This window comes from Mustelus asterias, chromosome 30, assembly GCF_964213995.1.
Source record: "Mustelus asterias chromosome 30, sMusAst1.hap1.1, whole genome shotgun sequence".
Lineage (NCBI taxonomy): Eukaryota > Metazoa > Chordata > Chondrichthyes > Carcharhiniformes > Triakidae > Mustelus > Mustelus asterias.
This window is the reverse complement of record NC_135830.1, coordinates 2,178,309-2,197,233: the sequence shown is the minus strand read 5'-3', so window position 1 is coordinate 2,197,233 and position 18,925 is coordinate 2,178,309. Positions and strand designations below refer to the sequence as shown.

The window sequence follows — 18,925 nt, the reverse complement described above, 5'->3', positions numbered from 1 at the left end:
GATGAACTCAATCTTTCTCCGCCGGTCCACCCTTTGCAATGAAAACACCTTTCCCGTCTCGTAACCTTCCACATTCGCCCTTTCGGTTTGTGGCACAGAAGTTTGAAAAGATGGGCAATTTGTCAGAACGGTTGGAAGAAATTTTCCCATTTTAAAAGTTGGCAAGGAGAAAAAAAAGCTGCACTTTGCCGATGTGGAAGAACGCGAAGCGGATGAGGCTCTGCCGACGAAAAGACGACAGGTCCTGCCCACACGGGTAATCGCATGTGGCCAGTACGGGGATTGAACCCGCGACCTTGGCGTTATTAGCACCACGCTCTAACCACCTGAGCTAACCGGCCGACGTCGCAAACGAAGCCCACGATGAGCAACTGCGTTTTTCTATTGAGTTGCATCATTCAGTGCAGAAGTTTAAAATTTTCACTGCTGACTGATCGCGCATCTTCAACCTGATGGAATGGCATTTTCGTTTTAAATGACTTTCATGGGATTTAGCTGGGGCAATCACAACGTGCATTTGATGTTCACCCCCCCCCCCCTGTTTTATTTGAAATATTTTTTTCGGCTAAAATAGTAAAATATGTTGCGAAATTCAGTCGGAATATTGTCAACATGTTGCCATTTTGCAGACTGGATGCATTTGCCATTTGTGGAATATTTGCTCCATCTGGAAGTCTGGCAGCCAGGGCTGCAAAATGGGGGCGTGTGTTCAAGCGCAGAATTAACCGGAATCCGTTCAATTTGATTTTTGCATCAATGATTCTGTGAGTTGCACCTTCAGTGAACAGAAATATATTTCCAAAGGCTGTCATTCAACACGATTTAACGTTTCGAGTAATTCATCAAGATTTGAAAGGCTGAACAAAACACAGCCCAACTGCCCTTGTGATCCAACTCTTTCTATCAGTAACAGTCACACAGCAGCCCCATGTCACAGGTCCCGCTGCACACTGGGGAGAGCGAATTGGGATTTCATCTTTTGCTTACTCTCTCGTGCGGCGCTTCATAACGAGGCACACTGTGGGAATTGGAATGACATAAAAATGTGGAGAAAGCATCGTGCTCGTTGCGAGGGATATTATACGTTGCCTCACGGCGGCTCCTCAATGAAGTTTCCATCCATGCTTGCTGAAGGAATTTCCTTCCGATCCCGACTTTTTCGCTGTCATCAGCAACACATTAGACACCCTTCTGCCAAATCGTAAAGACAATGTTGAGCGGTTAATGAGTTGAGCGTGACGACCAACTAACCGCCAGTTTCGAGATTTCCAGCCGAATAGCTGTTCTTCTGAAAAAACTCAGTATTTGCGTAAATTAGGTTTGAAGCGCATTATCAATTCGTGTGAAGCGATGTGTTGATCGGTTGAATGCAGTGCGTCAAAGTAAGCTGGTATGATTTCTTGCAACAAGGTTGGCTGACGTGAATAATGACAAAACATTGAAGCGAATGAGAGGAATGATGACAGTTGACATCCAGCTGACCGGTCGTCCGTCTGTGTTTCGCTGCAGAGCGGTCAAGGTTTGCTCAAATGTCACCGACCGATTTGTGGCACAGAAGTGTGAAAAGATGGACAATTTGTCAGGATGGGAGGCAGACTTTTTCCCAGTTGAAAAATTGTCAACGGCATCGTGAGTGTACAGAAGTACGCGAAGCGACTCAGGCTGTTCGAAAAAGCCATTGCCACTGAGCATAACGTAAACCGGGCTCCACAGACAGAGGTAACCGCATTTGGACAGTACGAGGATTGAACCCTCAGTCGCAGCGTTATTAGCAACATGCTCCAGCCGTATAAACTAACCGGCCCCAGTTCATCTTAAATTTTGGATCAATGATTGCGGGAGTTGCATCTTCAGTGAACAGAAAGATATTCTCGATGGGCTCAATTCAAATTTGTCCACTGGTGATTCAGAAACGGCAAATGTCACCACCATGTGGGAGAGCCGGATTGGATTCCGAATCCGCACATTCTCTAATATATCTGCATTAGTTTTGCGCATTCAAGAGCTCGTTTTCCTAAGGCGCCTTGAAGGGAGCTATTTTGGGATGTAAAGTTTATGTTCCATCCAGTTCTGAGTGTGTGGACAGATATAGAATGCTTGCAATTGTTTGTTTCAATCCACCCATGTGCTGTATCCGAATGAAAAGGACGTTAGACGACAGATGAAATTGAGCCGACATGGGGAAAGAAGACAGACGCATGACATCAGCAGCGAAATTAATCGCATTTGTATCCATCACAAGAGGTCAGCATCACTTCAAGGAGGCCGGCTATAAGAATTATTGAGTGGGTATCAGTATGATTTCTGGCGCGTTGGATCGTGTAGTCATGGCCGAGTGGTTAAGGCGATGGACTTGAAATCCATTGGGGTTTCCCCGCGCAGGTTCGAATCCTGCTGACTACGCATTTCTCATTTCCGTTTCACTGCGACTCTTTGGAAAGGATGGCATCTTCCGTCATTTTTCCATGTGGAATGGTTACATATCCCACCAATCTGCATGATGTTGATGCCGGTCCGCCTGTCCTCTCCAGATGTTTTCTCAACAAATTTGCACCTGACAACTTCAGTTATTGACCTGCGCGGAGAGGGAATATTTTGACTGTTTACTCTGTCGAAATCCCGTATCAGCTGGAATATCAGAGTTGGGACATCTTCCAATTTTCTATGATCGACGTGGAACCACCCGAACGTCTCCAACACCGCCTCATAACGGACTTATTTTATCATTGTAAACCTCCCAGGCAGTGTCACCTGTCCTCTTCCTAATGTCTTTTCTGAAGAGTGGTGACCAGCCAGCATCAGCCGTAAGGCTCCGTACTGAGGTCAAACTGCAGATGTGACCACCTGAGCATGTTCCCAGTGCTTTTATAAACGGTTTCGGAGCCAAATGAAGGACATTATGTCAGCACTCCGTTGTGAATTTAATGAGATGAAGCTCAATCTTTCTCCGCCGGTCTACTCTTTGCAATGAAAACTCCTTTCCCGTCTCGTAACCTTCCACATTCGCCCTTTCGGTTTGTGGCACAGAAGTTTGAAAAGATGGGCAATTTGTCAGAACGGTTGGAAGAAATTTTTCCAGTTTAAAAGTTGCCAAGGTGAAAAAAAAGCTGCACTTTGCCGGTGCCTCTGCCGACGAAAAGTTCTGCCCACACGGGTAATCGTATGTGGCCAGTACGGGGATTGAACCCGCGACCTTGGCGTTATTAGCACCACGCTCTAACCACCTGAGCTAACCGGCCGACCTCGCATACGAAGCCCACGATGAGCAACTGCGTTTTTCTATTGAGTTGCATCATTAAGTGCAGAAGTTTAAATTTTTCACCGCTGACTGATCGCGCATCTTCAAACTGATGGAATGGCATTTTCGTTTTAAATGACTTTCATGGGATTTGGCTGGGGCAATCACAACGTACATTTGATGTTCACCCCCCCCCCCTCCCCCCCCCCACCCCCCCGGTTTTATTTGAAATAATTTTTTCTGCTACAATAGTAAAATATGTTGCGAAATTCAGTCGGAATATTGTCAACATGTTGCCATTTTGCAGACTGGATGCATTTGCCATTTGTGGAATATTTGCTCCATCTGGAAGTCTGGCAGCCAGGGCTGCAAAATGGGGGCGTGTGTTCAAGCGCAGAATTAACCGGAATCCGCTCAATTTGATTTTTGCATCAATGATTCTGTGAGTTGCACCTTCAGTGAACAGAAATATATTTCCAAAGGCTGTCATTCAACAGGATTTAACGGTTCGAGTAATTCATCAAGATTTGAAAGGCTGAACAAAACACAGCCCAACTGCCCTTGTGATCCAACTCTTTCTATCAGTAACAGTCACACAGCAGCCCCATGTCACAGGTCCCGCTGCACACTGGGAGAGCGAATTGGTATTTTATCTTTTGCTTACTCTCTCGTGCGACGCTTCATAACGAGGCACACTGTGGGAATTGGAATGACATAAAAATGTGGAGAAAGCATCGTGCTCGTTGCGAGGGATATTATACGGTGCCTCACGGCGGCTCCTCAATGAAGTTTCCATCCATGCTTGCTGAAGGAATTTCCTTCCGATCCCGACTTTTTCGCTGTCATCAGCAACACATTAGACACCCTTCTGCACATCTTAAAGACAATGTTTAGCGGTTAATGGGTTGAGCGTGACGACCAACTAACCGCCAGTTTCGAGATTTCCAGACGAATACCTGTTCTTCTGAAAAAACTCAGTATTTGCGTAAATTAGGTGTGAAGCGCATTATCAATTCGTGTGAAGCGATGTGTTGATCGGTTGAATGCAGTGCGTCAAAGTAAGCTGGTATGATTTCTTGCAACAAGGTTGGCTGACGTGAATATTGACAAAACATTGAAGCGAATGAGAGGAATGATCACAGTTGACATCCAGCTGACCGGTCGTCCGTCTGTGTTTCGCTGTAGAGCGGTCAAGGTTTGCTCAAATGTCACCGACCGATCTGTGGCACAGAAGTGTGAAAAGATGGACAATTTGTCAGGATGGGAGGCAGACTTTTTCCCAGTTGAAATATTGTCAACGGCATCGTGAGTGTACAGAAGTCCGCGAAGCGACTCAGGCTGTTCGAAAAAGCCATTGCCATTGAGCATAACGTGAACCGGGCTCCACAGACAGAGGTAACCGCATTTGGACAGTACGAGGATTGAACCCTCAGTCGCAGCGTTATTAGCAACATGCTCCAGCCGTATAAACTAACCGGCCCCAGTTCATCTTAAATTTTGGATCAATGATTGCGGGAGTTGCATCTTCAGTGAACAGAAAGATATTCTCGAAGGGCTCAATTCAAATTTGTCCACTGGTGATTCAGAAACGGCAAATGTCACCACCATGTGGGAGAGCCGGATTGGATTCCGAACCCGCACATACTCTAATATATCTGCATTAGTTTTGCGCATTCAAGAGCTCGTTTTCCTAAGGCGCCTTGAAGGGAGCTATTTTGGGATGTAAAGTTTGTGTTCCATCCAGTTCTGAGTGTATGGACAGATACAGAATGGTTGCAAATGCTTGTTTCAATCCACCCATGTGCTGTATCCGAATGAAAAGGACGTTAGACGACAGATGAAATTGAGCCGACATGGGGAAAGAAGACAGACGCATGACATCAGCAGAGAAATTAATCGCATTCGTATCCATCACAAGAGGTCAGCATCACTTCAAGGAGGCCGGCTGTAAGAATTATTGAGTGGGTCTCAGTATGATTTCTGGCTCATTTGACCTTGTAGTCATGGCCGAGTGGATAAGGCGATGGACTAGAAATCCATTGGGGTTTCCCCGCGCAGGTTCGAATCCTGCTGACTACGCATTTCTCATTTCCGTTTCACTCCGACTCGCTGGAAAGGGTGGCATCTTCAATCATTTTTCCCTGTGGAATGGTTCCATATCCCACCAATCTGCATGAAGTTGATGCCGGTTCGCCTGTCCTCTCCAGATGTTTTCTCAACAAATTTGCACCTGACAACTTCAGTTATTCACCAGCGCGGAGAGGGAATATTTTGACTGTTTACTCTGTCGAAATCCCGTATCAGCTGGAATATCAGAGTTGGGACATCTTCCAATTTTCTATGATCGACGTGGAACTACCCGAACGTCTCCAACACCGCCTCATAACGGACTTATTTTATCATTGTAAACCTCCCAGGCAGTGTCACCTGTCCTCTTCCTAATGTCCTTTCTGAAGAGTGGTGACCAGCCAGCATCAGCCGTAAGGCTCCGTACTGAGGTCAAACTGCAGATGTGACCACCTGAGCATGTTCCCAGTGCTTTTATAAACGGTTTCGGAGCCAAATGAAGGACATTATGTCAGCACTCCGTTGTGAATTTAATGAGATGAAGCTCAATCTTTCTCCGCCGGTCTACTCTTTGCAATGAAAACTCCTTTCCCGTCTCGTAACCTTCCACATTCGCCCTTTCGGTTTGTGGCACAGAAGTTTGAAAAGATGGGCAATTTGTCAGAACGGTTGGAAGAAATTTTTCCAGTTTAAAAGTTGCCAAGGTGAAAAAAAAGCTGCACTTTGCCGGTGCCTCTGCCGACGAAAAGTTCTGCCCACACGGGTAATCGTATGTGGCCAGTACGGGGATTGAACCCGCGACCTTGGCGTTATTAGCACCACGCTCTAACCACCTGAGCTAACCGGCCGACCTCGCATACGAAGCCCACGATGAGCAACTGCGTTTTTCTATTGAGTTGCATCATTAAGTGCAGAAGTTTAAATTTTTCACCGCTGACTGATCGCGCATCTTCAAACTGATGGAATGGCATTTTCGTTTTAAATGACTTTCATGGGATTTGGCTGGGGCAATCACAACGTACATTTGATGTTCACCCCCCCCCTCCCCCCCTCCACCCCCCCGGTTTTATTTGAAATAATTTTTTCTGCTACAATAGTAAAATATGTTGCGAAATTCAGTCGGAATATTGTCAACATGTTGCCATTTTGCAGACTGGATGCATTTGCCATTTGTGGAATATTTGCTCCATCTGGAGGTCTGGCAGCCAGGGCTGCAAAATGGGGGCGTGTGTTCAAGTGCAGAATTAACCGGAATCCGCTCAATTTGATTTTTGCATCAATGATTCTGTGAGTTGCACCTTCAGTGAACAGAAATATATTTCCAAAGGCTGTCATTCAACAGGATTTAACGGTTCGAGTAATTCATCAAGATTTGAAAGGCTGAACAAAACACAGCCCAACTGCCCTTGTGATCCAACTCTTTCTATCAGTAACAGTCACACAGCAGCCCCATGTCACAGGTCCCGCTGCACACTGGGAGAGCGAATTGGTATTTTATCTTTTGCTTACTCTCTCGTGCGACGCTTCATAACGAGGCACACTGTGGGAATTGGAATGACATAAAAATGTGGAGAAAGCATCGTGCTCGTTGCGAGGGATATTATACGGTGCCTCACGGCGGCTCCTCAATGAAGTTTCCATCCATGCTTGCTGAAGGAATTTCCTTCCGATCCCGACTTTTTCGCTGTCATCAGCAACACATTAGACACCCTTCTGCCACATCTTAAAGACAATGTTTAGCGGTTAATGGGTTGAGCGTGACGACCAACTAACCGCCAGTTTCGAGATTTCCAGACGAATACCTGTTCTTCTGAAAAAACTCAGTATTTGCGTAAATTAGGTGTGAAGCGCATTATCAATTCGTGTGAAGCGATGTGTTGATCGGTTGAATGCAGTGCGTCAAAGTAAGCTGGTATGATTTCTTGCAACAAGGTTGGCTGACGTGAATATTGACAAAACATTGAAGCGAATGAGAGGAATGATCACAGTTGACATCCAGCTGACCGGTCGTCCGTCTGTGTTTCGCTGTAGAGCGGTCAAGGTTTGCTCAAATGTCACCGACCGATCTGTGGCACAGAAGTGTGAAAAGATGGACAATTTGTCAGGATGGGAGGCAGACTTTTTCCCAGTTGAAATATTGTCAACGGCATCGTGAGTGTACAGAAGTCCGCGAAGCGACTCAGGCTGTTCGAAAAAGCCATTGCCACTGAGCATAACGTAAACCGGGCTCCACAGACAGAGGAAACCGCATTTGGACAGTACGAGGATTGAACCCTCAGTCGCAGCGTTATTAGCAACATGCTCCAGCCGTATAAACTAACCGGCCCCAGTTCATCTTAAATTTTGGATCAATGATTGCGGGAGTTGCATCTTCAGTGAACAGAAAGATATTCTCGAAGGGCTCAATTCAAATTTGTCCACTGGTGATTCAGAAACGGCAAATGTCACCACCATGTGGGAGAGCCGGATTGGATTCCGAATCCGCACATACTCTAATATATCTGCATTAGCTTTGCGCATTCAAGAGCTCGTTTTCCTAAGGCGCCTTGAAGGGAGCTATTTTGGGATGTAAAGTTTGTGTTCCATCCAGTTCTGAGTGTATGGACAGATACAGAATGCTTGCAAATGTTTGTTTCAATCCACCCATGTGCTGTATCCGAATGAAAAGGACGTTAGACGACAGATGAAATTGAGCCGACATGGGGAAAGAAGACAGACGCATGACATCAGCAGCGAAATTAATCGCAGTCGTATCCATCACAAGAGGTCAGCATCACTTCAAGGAGGCCGGCTATAAGAACTATTGAGTGGGTATCAGTGTGATTTCTGATGCGTTTGGCCCGGGGATCGAGGCCTAGTTTCGGGAGCTGTTCGGAGGAGGAGGAGCAGTCTCTGGGTGAGTATAAAAACTCACTTTAACCCGGGGATCGAGGCCTTGTTTCGGGAGCTGTTCGGAGGAGGAGGAGCAGTCTCTGGGTGAGTATAAAAACTCACTTTAACCCGGGGATCGAGGCCTAGTTTCGGGAGCTGTTCGGAGGAGGAGGAGCAGTCTGTGGGTGAGTATAAAAACCTCACGGTAACTTCCTGTTTTCCACTTTTTCTTTCTTCAAAAGTGACGTCAGAGGGAAGCTGTGATCTGATTGGTTGATAGCAAATCTGCCCCAAATTTAAAAAACACACAGCTAACTCGTAAACTTAAATTAAACTAATTAATTAATTAGAGATGGCTGGTCAGGTGATGTGCTCGAGCTGCTTGATGTGGGAGCTGGCAGATCCCATTGCGAGCTACAGCGACCACATCTGCAGTAAGTGTTGGCTGCCTGAAAAACTCCGGCTCAGAGTTGATGAGCTGGAGTCTGAGCTTCAAACACTGAGGCACATCCGGGAGGGGGAGACTTACCTGGACACTGTGTTTCAGGAGGCAGTCACACCTGTCAGAGTAAATAGTTTAAATCCTGCCAGTGGCCAGGGACAGCAGGGTGTGACTGCAAGTCAGGCAGGTAAAGGGAACCAGCAGTCAGGAACTCAGGAGCCTCAGCCCTTCACCCTGTCCAACAGGTACGAGGCACTTGCTCCCTGTGTGGATGGCAAACAGGGCTGCAGGAAGGATGAGTCAGCTGACCAAGGCACCATGGTTCAGCAGGCCATTCAAGGGGAGGAAGTAAATAGGCAAGTTGTAGTTGTAGGGGATTCTATTATCAGGGGGATAGATAGTATCCTTTGTGAGCAGGATAGAGTGTCCCGCATGGTATGTTGCCTGCCCGGTGCTAGGGTGCGGGACATCTCTGACCGGCTTGAAAGGATACTGGAGAGGGAGGGGGAGGATCCAGTTGTTGTGGTCCATGTTGGTACCAACAACATAGGCAAGTCGAGGAAAGAGGACCTGTTTAGAGATTATAAAGAGCTAGGATTCAAATTAAAAAACAGGTCCTCAAGGGTCATAATCTCCGGATTACTTCCCGAGCCACGTGCAAATTGGCATAGGGAGGCAAGAATAAGGGAAGTTAACACGTGGCTGAAAGAGTGGTTTGGGAAAGAGGGGTTCTTTTTCATGGGACACTGGCATCAGTTTTGGGGCAGGGGGGACCTATACCGTTGGGATGGTCTCCAAATGGACCGAGCTGGGATCAGTGTTCTGGCGAAGAGAGTAAATGGGGTGGTCAATAGGACTTTAAACTAGAGATTGGGGGGGGAAGGGAAAGTCAGGGAACCAAGAGGTGAAGGAATCAGTGGGAAGCGTAGCTGTTTAGGATTACAAAAAATCACGAAAAGACAGCACTCAGGAGAGGTTACGATAGTCCCCATCTCACAAAATATGACAGTGTCTGGAAAGGCTCAGTAAACCAAGGTCCACCACACTACGAAAACAAAAAGGGACGGTCAATAGGGAATTAAAGGTGCTATATTTAAATGCCCGCAGTGTCCGGAACAAGGTAGATGAGCTTGTAGCCCAGATTGTGACTGGCAGGTATGATGTGGTAGGCATCACAGAGACGTGGTTGCAGGGGGTTCAGGACTGGCAGTTAAACATCCAGGGATTCACAACCTATCGAAAAGACAGAGAGGTGGGTAGAGGGGGCGGGGTTGCCTTGTTAATTAGAAATGAAATTAAATCAATAGCACTAAACGACATAGGGTCAGACGATGTGGAGTCTGTGTGGGTAGAGTTGAGGAACCACAAAGGCAAAAAAAACCATAATGGGAGTTATGTACAGGCCTCCTGACAGTGGTCAGGACCAGGGGCACAAAATGCACCACGAAATAGAAAGGGCATGTCAGAAAGGCAAGGTCACAGTGATCATGGGGTATTTCAATATGCAGGTGGACTGGGTAAATAATGTTGCCAGTGGACCCAAAGAAAGGGAATTCATTGAATGTTTACAGGATGGCTTTTTGGAACAGCTTGTGATGGAGCCCACGAGGGAACAGGCTATTCTGGACTTAGTGTTATGTAATGAGCCAGACGTGATAAAAGATCTTAAAGTAAGGGAACGCTGAGGAAGCAGTGATCATAATATGGTAGAATTCAGTCTGCAATTTGAAAGAAGGAAGGCAGAATCAGATGTGAAGGTTCTACAGTTAAATAATGGTAATTACAGGCGCATGAGGGAGGAACTGACAAAAATCGACTGGAAGCAGAGCCTCGTGGGAAAGACAGTAGAACAGCAATGGCAGGAGTTTCTGGGAGTAACTGAGGACACAGTGCAGAGGTTCATCCCAAACAAAAGAAAGGTTATCAGAGGGGGGATTAGGCAGCCATGGCTGACAACGGAAGTCAGGGAATGCATCAAGGCAAAAGAGAGAGCCTATAATGTGGCAAAGAGTAGTGGGAAGTCAGAAGATTGGGAAGGCTATAAAAACAAACAGAGGATAACAAAGAGAGAAATAAGGAAGGAGAGGATCAAATATGAAGGTAGGCTAGCCAGTAACATTAGGAATGATAGTAAAAGTTTCTTTAAATATATTAAAAACAAACGGGAGGCAAAAGTAGACATTGGGCCGCTCCAAAATGACGCTGGTAATCTAGTGATGGGAGACAAGGAAATAGCTGAGGAACTTAATAAGTACTTTGCGTCAGTCTTCAAAGTAGAAGACATGAGTAATATCCCAACAATTCAGGAAAGTCAGGGGGCAGAGTTGAATATGGTTGCCATCACAAAGGAGAAAGTGCGAGAGAAACTAAAAGGTCTGAAAATTGATAAATCTCCGGGCCCAGATGGGCTACATCCTAGAGTTCTAAAGGAGATAGCTGAAGAAATAGTGGAGGCGTTAGTTATGATCTTTCAAAAGTCACTGGAGTCAGGGAAAGTCCCAGAGGATTGGAAAATCGCTGTTGTAACCCCACTGTTCAAGAAGGGAACAAGAAAAAAGATGGAAAATTATAGGCCAATTAGCCTAACCTCAGTTGTTGGCAAAATTCTAGAATCCATCGTTAAGGATGACATTTCTAAATTCTTGGAAGTGCAGGGTCGGATTAGGACAAGTCAGCATGGATTTAGTAAGGGGAGGTCGTGCCTGACAAACCTGTCAGAGTTCTTTGAAGAGATAACAAATAGGTTAGACCAAGGAGAGCCAATGGATGTTATCTATCTTGACTTCCAAAAGGCCTTTGACAAGGTGCCTCACGGGAGACTGCTCAGTAAAATAAGGGCCCATGGTATTCGAGGCAAGGTACTAACATGGATTGACGATTGGCTGTCAGACAGAAGGCAGAGAGTTGGGATAAAAGGTTCTTTCTCAGAATGGCAACCGGTGACAAGTGGTGTCCCGCAGGGTTCAGTGTTGGGGCCACAGCTGTTCTCTTTATATATTAACGATCCAGATGACGGGACTGGGAGCATTCTGGCCAAGTTTGCCGATGATACAAAGATAGGTGGAGGGGCAGGTAGTATTGAGGAGGTGGGGAGGCTGCAGAAAGATTTAGACAGTTTAGGAGAGTGGTCCAAGAAGTGGCTGATGAAATTCAACGTGGGCAAGTGCGAGGTCGTGCACTTTGGAAAAAAGAATAGAGGCATGGACTATTTTCTAAACGGTGACAAAATTCATAATGCTAAAGTGCAAAGGGACTTGGGAGTCCTAGTCCAGGATTCTCCACAGGTAAACTTGCAGGTTGAGTCCGTAATTAAGAAAGCAAATGTAATGTTGTCATTTATCTCAAGAGGCTTGGAATACAAAAGCAGGGATGTACTTCTGAGGCTTTATAAAGCACTGGTTAGGCCCCATTTGGAGTACTGTGAGCAATCTTGGGCCCCACACCTCAGGAAGGACATACTGGCACTGGAGCGGGTCCAGCGGAGATTCACACGGATGATCCCAGGAATGGTAGGCCTGACATACGATGAACGTCTGAGGATCGTGGGATTATATTCATTGGAGTTTAGGAGGTTGAGGGGAGATCTGATAGAAACTTACAAGATAATGAACGGCTTAGATAGGATGGACGTAGGGAAGTTGTTTCCATTAACTAGGACGCGGGGGCACAGCCTTAGAATAAAAGGGAGTCACTTTAGAACAGAGATGAGGAGAAATTTCTTCAGCCAGAGAGTGGTGGGTCTGTGGAATTCATTGCCACAGAGGGCTGTGGAGGCCGAGACGTTGAGTGTCTTCAAGACAGAAATTGATAAATTCTTGATTTCTCGAGGAATTAAGGGCTATGGGGAGAGAGCGGGTAAATGGAGTTGAAATCAACCATGATTGAATGGTGGAGTCGACTCGATGGGCCGAATGGCCTTACTTCCGCTCCTATGTCGTATGGTCTTATGGTAGTTATGGCCGAGTGGTTAAAGCGATGGACGAGAAATCCATTGGGGTTTCCCGCGCAGTTTCGAATCCTGCTGACGATGCATTTCTCATTTCCGATTCACTCCGACTCGCTGGAAAGAATGGCACATTTCATTATATTTTCCTGTGGAATGGGTGCATATCCCACCAATTTGCGTGAAGTTGATGCCGATCCGCCTGTCCTCTCCAGATGTTTTCTCAACAAATTTGCACCTGACAACTTCAGTTATTCACCTGCGCGGAGAGGGAGTATTTTGACTGTTTACTCTGTCGAAATCCCATACCAGCTGGAAAATCACAGTTGGGACATCTTCGAATTTTCTATGTTCGACGTGGAACTACCCGAAAGTCTCCAACACCGCCTCATCACGGACTTAAGTTATCATTGCAAACCTCCCAGGCAGTGTCACCTGTCCACTTCCTAATGTCTTTTCGGAAGAGTGGTGACCAGCCAGCATCAGCCGTAAGGCTCCGTACTGAGGTCAAACTGCAGATGTGACCACCTGAGCATGATCCCAGTGCTTTTATAAACGATTTCGTAGCCAAATGAAGGACATTATGTCAGCACTCCGTTGTGAATTTAATTAGATGAAGCTCAATCTTTCTCCGCCGGTCCACCCTTTGCAATGAAAACTCCTTTCCCTCCCAGTAACCTTCCACATTCGTCCTTCCGGTTTGTGGCACAGAAGTTTGAAAAGATGGGCAATTTGTCAGAACGTTTGGAAGAAATTTTCCCAGGTTAAAAGTTGTCAAGGAGAAAAAAAACAGCACTTTGCCGGTGCGGAAGAACGCGAAGCGAATCAGCCTCTGCCGACGAAAAGACGGCAGAAACTGCCCATACGAGTAACAACATGCGGCCAGTACGGGGATTGAACCCGCGACCTCGGTGTTATTAGCACCACGCTCTAACCACCTGAGCTAACCGGCCGACGTCGCAAACGATGAGCAACTGCTTTTTTCTATTCAGTTGCATCATTCAGTGCAGAAGTTTAAATTTTTCACTGCTGACTGATAGCGCATTTTCAACCTGATGGAATGGCATTTTCTTTTTGAATGACTTTCATGGGATTTGGCTGGGGCAATCCCAACGTGCATTTGATGTTCACCCCCCCCCCTCCCCCGTTTTTATTTGAAATATTTTTTTCTGCTAAAATAGAAAAATAGGTTGCGAAGTTCAGTCGGAATCTTGTCAACATGTTGCCATTTTGCAGACTGGTTGCATTTGCCATTTGTGGAATATTTGCTCCATCTGGAGGTCTTGGCAGCCAGGGCTGCAAAATGGGGGCGTGTGTTTAAGCGCAGATTTAACCGGAATCCGTTCAATTTGAAATTTGCATCAATGATTTTGTGAGTTGCACCTTCAGTGAACAGAAATATATTTCCAACGGCTGTCATTCAACACGATTTAACGGTTCGTGTAACTCATCAAGATTTGAAAGGCTGAACAAAACACAGCCCAACTGCCCTTGTGATCCAACTCTTTCTATCAGTAACAGTCACACAGCAGCCCCATGTCACAGATCCCGCTTCACACTGGGGAGAGCGAATTGGTATTTTATCTTTTGCTTACTCTCTCGTGCGAGACTTCATAACGAGGCACACTGTGGGAATTGGAATGAGATAAAAATGTGGAGAAAGCATCGTGCTCGTTGCCAGGGATATTATACGTTGCCTCACGGCGGCTCCTCAATGAAGTTTCCATCCATGCTTGCTGAAGGAATTTCCTTCCGATCCCGACTTTTTCGCTGTCATCAGCAACACATGAGACACCCTTCTGCCACATCTTCAAGACAATGTTTAGCGGTTAATGTGTTGAGCGTGACGACCAACTAACTGCCAGTTTCGAGATTTCCAGACGAATAGCTGTTCTTCTGAAAAAACTCAGTATTTGCGTAAATTAGGTGTGAAGCGCATTATCAATTCGTGTGAAGCGATGTGTTGATCGGTTGAATGCAGTGCGTCAAAGTAAGCTGGTATGATTTCTTGCAGCAGGTTGGCTGACGTGAATATTGACAAAACATTGAAGCAAATGAGAGGAATGATCACAGTTGACTTATTCGAGGAATTAAGGGCTATGGGGAGAGAGCGGATAAATGGAGTTGAAATCAACCATGATTGAATGGTGGAGTGGACTCGATGGGCCGAATGGCCTTACTTCCGCTCCTATGTCTTATGGTCTTATGGTCTTGACATCCAGCTGACCGGTCGTCCGTCTGTGTTTCGCTATAGAGCGGTCATGGTTTGCTCAAATGTCACCGACCGATTTGTGGCACAGAAGTGTGAAAAGATGGACAATCTGTCAGGATGGGAAGTAGACTTTTTCCCAGTTGAAAAATTGTCAACGGCATCGTGAGTGTACAGAAGTACGCGAAGCGACTCAGGCTGTTCGAAAAAGCCATTGCCACTGAGCATAACGTAAACCCGGGCTCCACAGACAGAGGTAACCGCATTTGGACAGTACGAGGATTGAACTCTCAGTCGCAGCGTTATTAGCAACATGCTCCAGCCGTATAAACTAACCGGCCCCAGCTCATCTTAAATTTTGGATCAATGATTGCGGGAGTTGCATCTTCAGTGAACAGAAAGATACTCCCGAAGGGCTCAATTCTAATTTGACCACTGGTGACTCAGAAACGGGAAATGTCACCACCATGTGGGAGAGCCGGATTGGATTCCGAATCCGCACATACTCTAATATATCTGTATTAGTTTTGCGCATTCAAAAGCTCGTTTTCCTAACGCGCCTTGAAGGGTGCTATTTTGGGATGTAAAGTTTGTGTTACATCCAGTTCTGAGTGTATGGATATATATATAGAATGCTTGCAAATGTTTGTTTCAATCCACCCATGTGCTGTATCCGAATGAAAGGGACGTTAGACGACAGATGAAATTGAGCCGACATGGAGAAAGAAGACAGACGCATGACATCAGCAGAGAAATTAATCGCATTTGTATCCATCACAAGAAGTCAGCATCACTTCAAGGAGGCCGGCTGTAAGAAGTATTGAGTGGGTATCAGTGGGTAACCGCGTTTGGCCGTGGAGTCATGGCCGAGTGGTTAAGGCGATGGACGAGAAATCCATCGGGATTTCCCCGCGTTTCACTACGACTCGCTGGAAAGGATGGCACCTTCCATTATATTTTCCTGTGGAATGGTTGCATATCCCACCAAATTGCGTGAAGTTGATGCCGATCCGCCTGTCCTCTCCAGATGTTTTCTCAACAAATTTGCACCTGACAACTTCAGTTATTCACCTGCGCGGAGAGGGAGTATTTTGACTGTTTACTCTGTCGAAATCCCATATTAGCTGGTCAAAATCACAAGAAGTCAGCATCACTTCAAGGAGGCCGACTGTAAGAATTATTGAGTGGGTATCAGTATGATTTCCGACGCGTTTGACCGTTTAGTCATGGCCGAGTGGTTAAGGCGATGGGCTAGAAATCCGTTGGGGTTTCCGCGCGCAGGTTCGAATCCTGCTGACTACGCATTTCTCATTTCCGTTTCACTACGACTCGCTGGAAAGTATGGCATCTTCAATCATTTTTCCCTGTGGAATGGTTACATATCCCACCAATTTGCGTGAAGTTGATGCCGGTGCGCCTGTCCTCTCCAGATGTTTTCTCAACAAATTTGCACCTGACAACCTCAGTTATTGACCTGCGCGGAGAGGGAGTATTTTGACTGTTTACTCTGTCCAAATCCAGCTTCAGCTGGAATATCAGAGTTGGGACATCTTCCAATTTTCTATGTTCGACGTGGAACTACCCGAACGTCTCCAACACCGCCTCATAACGGACTTATTTTATCATTGTAAACCTCCCACGCAGTTTCACCTGTCCCCTTCCTAATGTATTTTCTGAAGAGTGGTGACCAGCCAGCATCAGCCGTAAGGCTCCGTACTGAGGTCAAACTGCAGATGTGACCACCTGAGCATGTTCCCAGTGCTTTTATGAACGATTTCGTAGCCAAATGAAGGACATTATGTCAGCACTCCGTTGTGAATTTAATGAGATGAAGCTCAATCTTTCTCCGCCGGTCCACCCTTTGCAATGAAAACACCTTTCCCGTCTCGTAACCTTCCACATTCGCCCTTTCGGTTTGTGGCACAGAAGTTTGAAAAGATGGGCAATTTGTCAGAACGGTTGGAAGAAATTTTCCCATTTTAAAAGTTGGCAAGGAGAAAAAAACTGCTGGACTTTGCCGATGTGGAAGAACGCGAAGCGGATCAGCCTCTGCCGACGAAAAGACGACAGGTTCTGCCCACACGGGTAATCGCATGTGGCCAGTACGGGGATTGAACCCGCGACCTTGGCGTTATTAGCACCACGCTCTAACCACCTGAGCTAACCGGCCGACGTCGCAAACGAAGCCCACGATGAGCACCTGCGTTTTTCTATTGAGTTGCATCATTCAGTGCAGAAGTTTAAAATTTTCACTGCTGACTGATCGCGCATCTTCAACCTGATGGAATGGCATTTTCGTTTTAAATGACTTTCATGGGATTTGGCTGGGGCAATCACAACGTGCATTTGATGTTCACCCCCCCCTGTTTTATTTGAAATATTTTTTTCGGCTAAAATAGTAAAATATGTTGCGAAATTCAGTCGGAATATTGTCAACATGTTGCCATTTTGCTGACTGGATGCATTTGCCATTTGTGGAATATTTGCTCCATCTGGAAGTCTGGCAGCCAGGGCTGCAAAATGTGTGTTCAAGCGCAGAATGAACCGGAATCCATTCAATTTGATTTTTGCATCAATGATTCTGTGAGTTGCACCTTCGGTGAACAGAAATATATTTCCAAAGGCTGTCATTCAACACGATTTAACGTTTCGAGTAATTCATCAAGATTTGAAAGGCTGAACAAAACACAGCCCAACTGCCCTTGTGATCCAACTCTTTCTATCAGTAACAGTCACACAGCAGCCCCATGTCACAGGTCCCGCTGCACACTGGGGAGAGCGAATTGGTATTTTATCTTTTGCTTACTCTCTCGTGCGACGCTTCATAACGAGGCACACTGTGGGAATTGGAATGACATAAAAATGTGGAGAAAGCATCGTGCTCGTTGCGAGGGATATTATACGTTGCCTCACGGCGGCTCCTCAATGAAGTTTCCATCCATGCTTGCTGAAGGAATTTCCTTCCGATCCCGACTTTTTCGCTGTCATCAGCAACACATTAGACACCCTTCTGCCAAATCGTAAAGACAATGTTGAGCGGTTAATGTGTTGAGCGTGACGACCAACTAACCGCCAGTTTCGACATTTCCAGACGAATAGCTGTTCTTCTGAAAAAACTCAGTATTTGCGTAAATTAGGTTTGAAGCGCATTATCAATTCGTGTGAAGCGATGTGTTGATCGGTTGAAGGCAGTGCGTCAAAGTAAGCTGGTATGATTTCTTGCAACAAGGTTGGCTGACGTGAATAATGACAAAACATTGAAGCGAATGAGAGGAATGATCACAGTTGACATCCAGCTGACCGGTCGTCCGTCTGTGTTTCGCTGTCGAGCGGTCAAGGTTTGCTCAAATATCACCGACCGATTTGTGGCACAGAAGTGTGAAAAGATGGACAATTTGTCAGGATGGGAGGCAGACTTTTTCCCAGTTGAAAAATTGTCAACGGCATCGTGAGTGTACAGAAGTACGCGACGCGACTCAGGCTGTTCGAAAAAGCCATTGCCACTGAGTATAACGTGAACCGGGCTCCACAGACAGAGGTAACCGCATTTGGACAGTACGAGGGTTGAACCCTCAGTCGCAGCGTTATGAGCAACATGCTCCAACCGTATAAACTCACCGGCCCCAGTTCATCTTAAATTTTGGATCAATGATTGCGGGAGTTGCATCTTCAGTGAACAGAAAGATATTCTCGATGGGCTCAATTCAAATTTGTCCACTGGTGATTCAGAAACGGCAAATGTCACCACCATGTGGGAGAGCCGGATTGGATTCCGAATCCGCACATACTCTAATATATCTGCATTAGTTTTGCGCATTCAAGAGCTCGTTTTCCTAAGGCGCCTTGAAGGGAGCTATTTTGGGATGTCAAGTTTATGTTCCATCCAGTTCTGCGTGTGTGGGCAGATATGGAATGCTTGCAATTGTTTGTTTCAATCCACCCATGTGCTGTATCCGAATGAAAAGGACGTTAGACGACAGATGAAATTGAGCCGACATGGGGAAAGAAGACAGACGCATGACATCTGCAGCGAAATTAATCGCATTTGTATCCATCACAAGAGGTCAGCATCACTTCAAGGAGGCCGGCTATCAGAATTATTGAGTGGGTATCAGTATGATTTCTGGCGCGTTAGACCGTGTAGTCTTGGCCGAG

The 18,925-nt window shown here is 46.1% G+C and overlaps 8 non-coding genes across 8 annotated transcripts; 3 read left to right on the top strand and 5 right to left on the bottom strand.

Annotated features, from left to right (window-relative positions):
- Positions 1 to 267: 267 nt before the first annotated feature.
- trnai-aau (transfer RNA isoleucine (anticodon AAU)) lies at positions 268 to 341 on the bottom strand. The gene has a single exon. It is a non-coding gene; the product is annotated as a tRNA-Ile (tRNA).
- A 1,980-nt stretch (positions 342 to 2,321) lies between these two features.
- trnas-uga (transfer RNA serine (anticodon UGA)) lies at positions 2,322 to 2,403 on the top strand. Its single transcript has one exon. It is a non-coding gene; the product is annotated as a tRNA-Ser (tRNA).
- A 762-nt stretch (positions 2,404 to 3,165) lies between these two features.
- trnai-aau (transfer RNA isoleucine (anticodon AAU)) lies at positions 3,166 to 3,239 on the bottom strand. Its single transcript has one exon. It is a non-coding gene; the product is annotated as a tRNA-Ile (tRNA).
- Positions 3,240 to 5,235: 1,996 nt separating this feature from the next.
- On the top strand, positions 5,236 to 5,317 carry trnas-aga (transfer RNA serine (anticodon AGA)). Its single transcript has one exon. It is a non-coding gene; the product is annotated as a tRNA-Ser (tRNA).
- Positions 5,318 to 6,079: 762 nt separating this feature from the next.
- On the bottom strand, positions 6,080 to 6,153 carry trnai-aau (transfer RNA isoleucine (anticodon AAU)). The gene has a single exon. It is a non-coding gene; the product is annotated as a tRNA-Ile (tRNA).
- A 7,287-nt stretch (positions 6,154 to 13,440) lies between these two features.
- trnai-aau (transfer RNA isoleucine (anticodon AAU)) lies at positions 13,441 to 13,514 on the bottom strand. Its single transcript has one exon. It is a non-coding gene; the product is annotated as a tRNA-Ile (tRNA).
- Positions 13,515 to 15,990: 2,476 nt separating this feature from the next.
- trnas-aga (transfer RNA serine (anticodon AGA)) lies at positions 15,991 to 16,072 on the top strand. Its single transcript has one exon. It is a non-coding gene; the product is annotated as a tRNA-Ser (tRNA).
- A 794-nt stretch (positions 16,073 to 16,866) lies between these two features.
- Positions 16,867 to 16,940, bottom strand: trnai-aau (transfer RNA isoleucine (anticodon AAU)). The gene has a single exon. It is a non-coding gene; the product is annotated as a tRNA-Ile (tRNA).
- Positions 16,941 to 18,925: the final 1,985 nt, after the last annotated feature.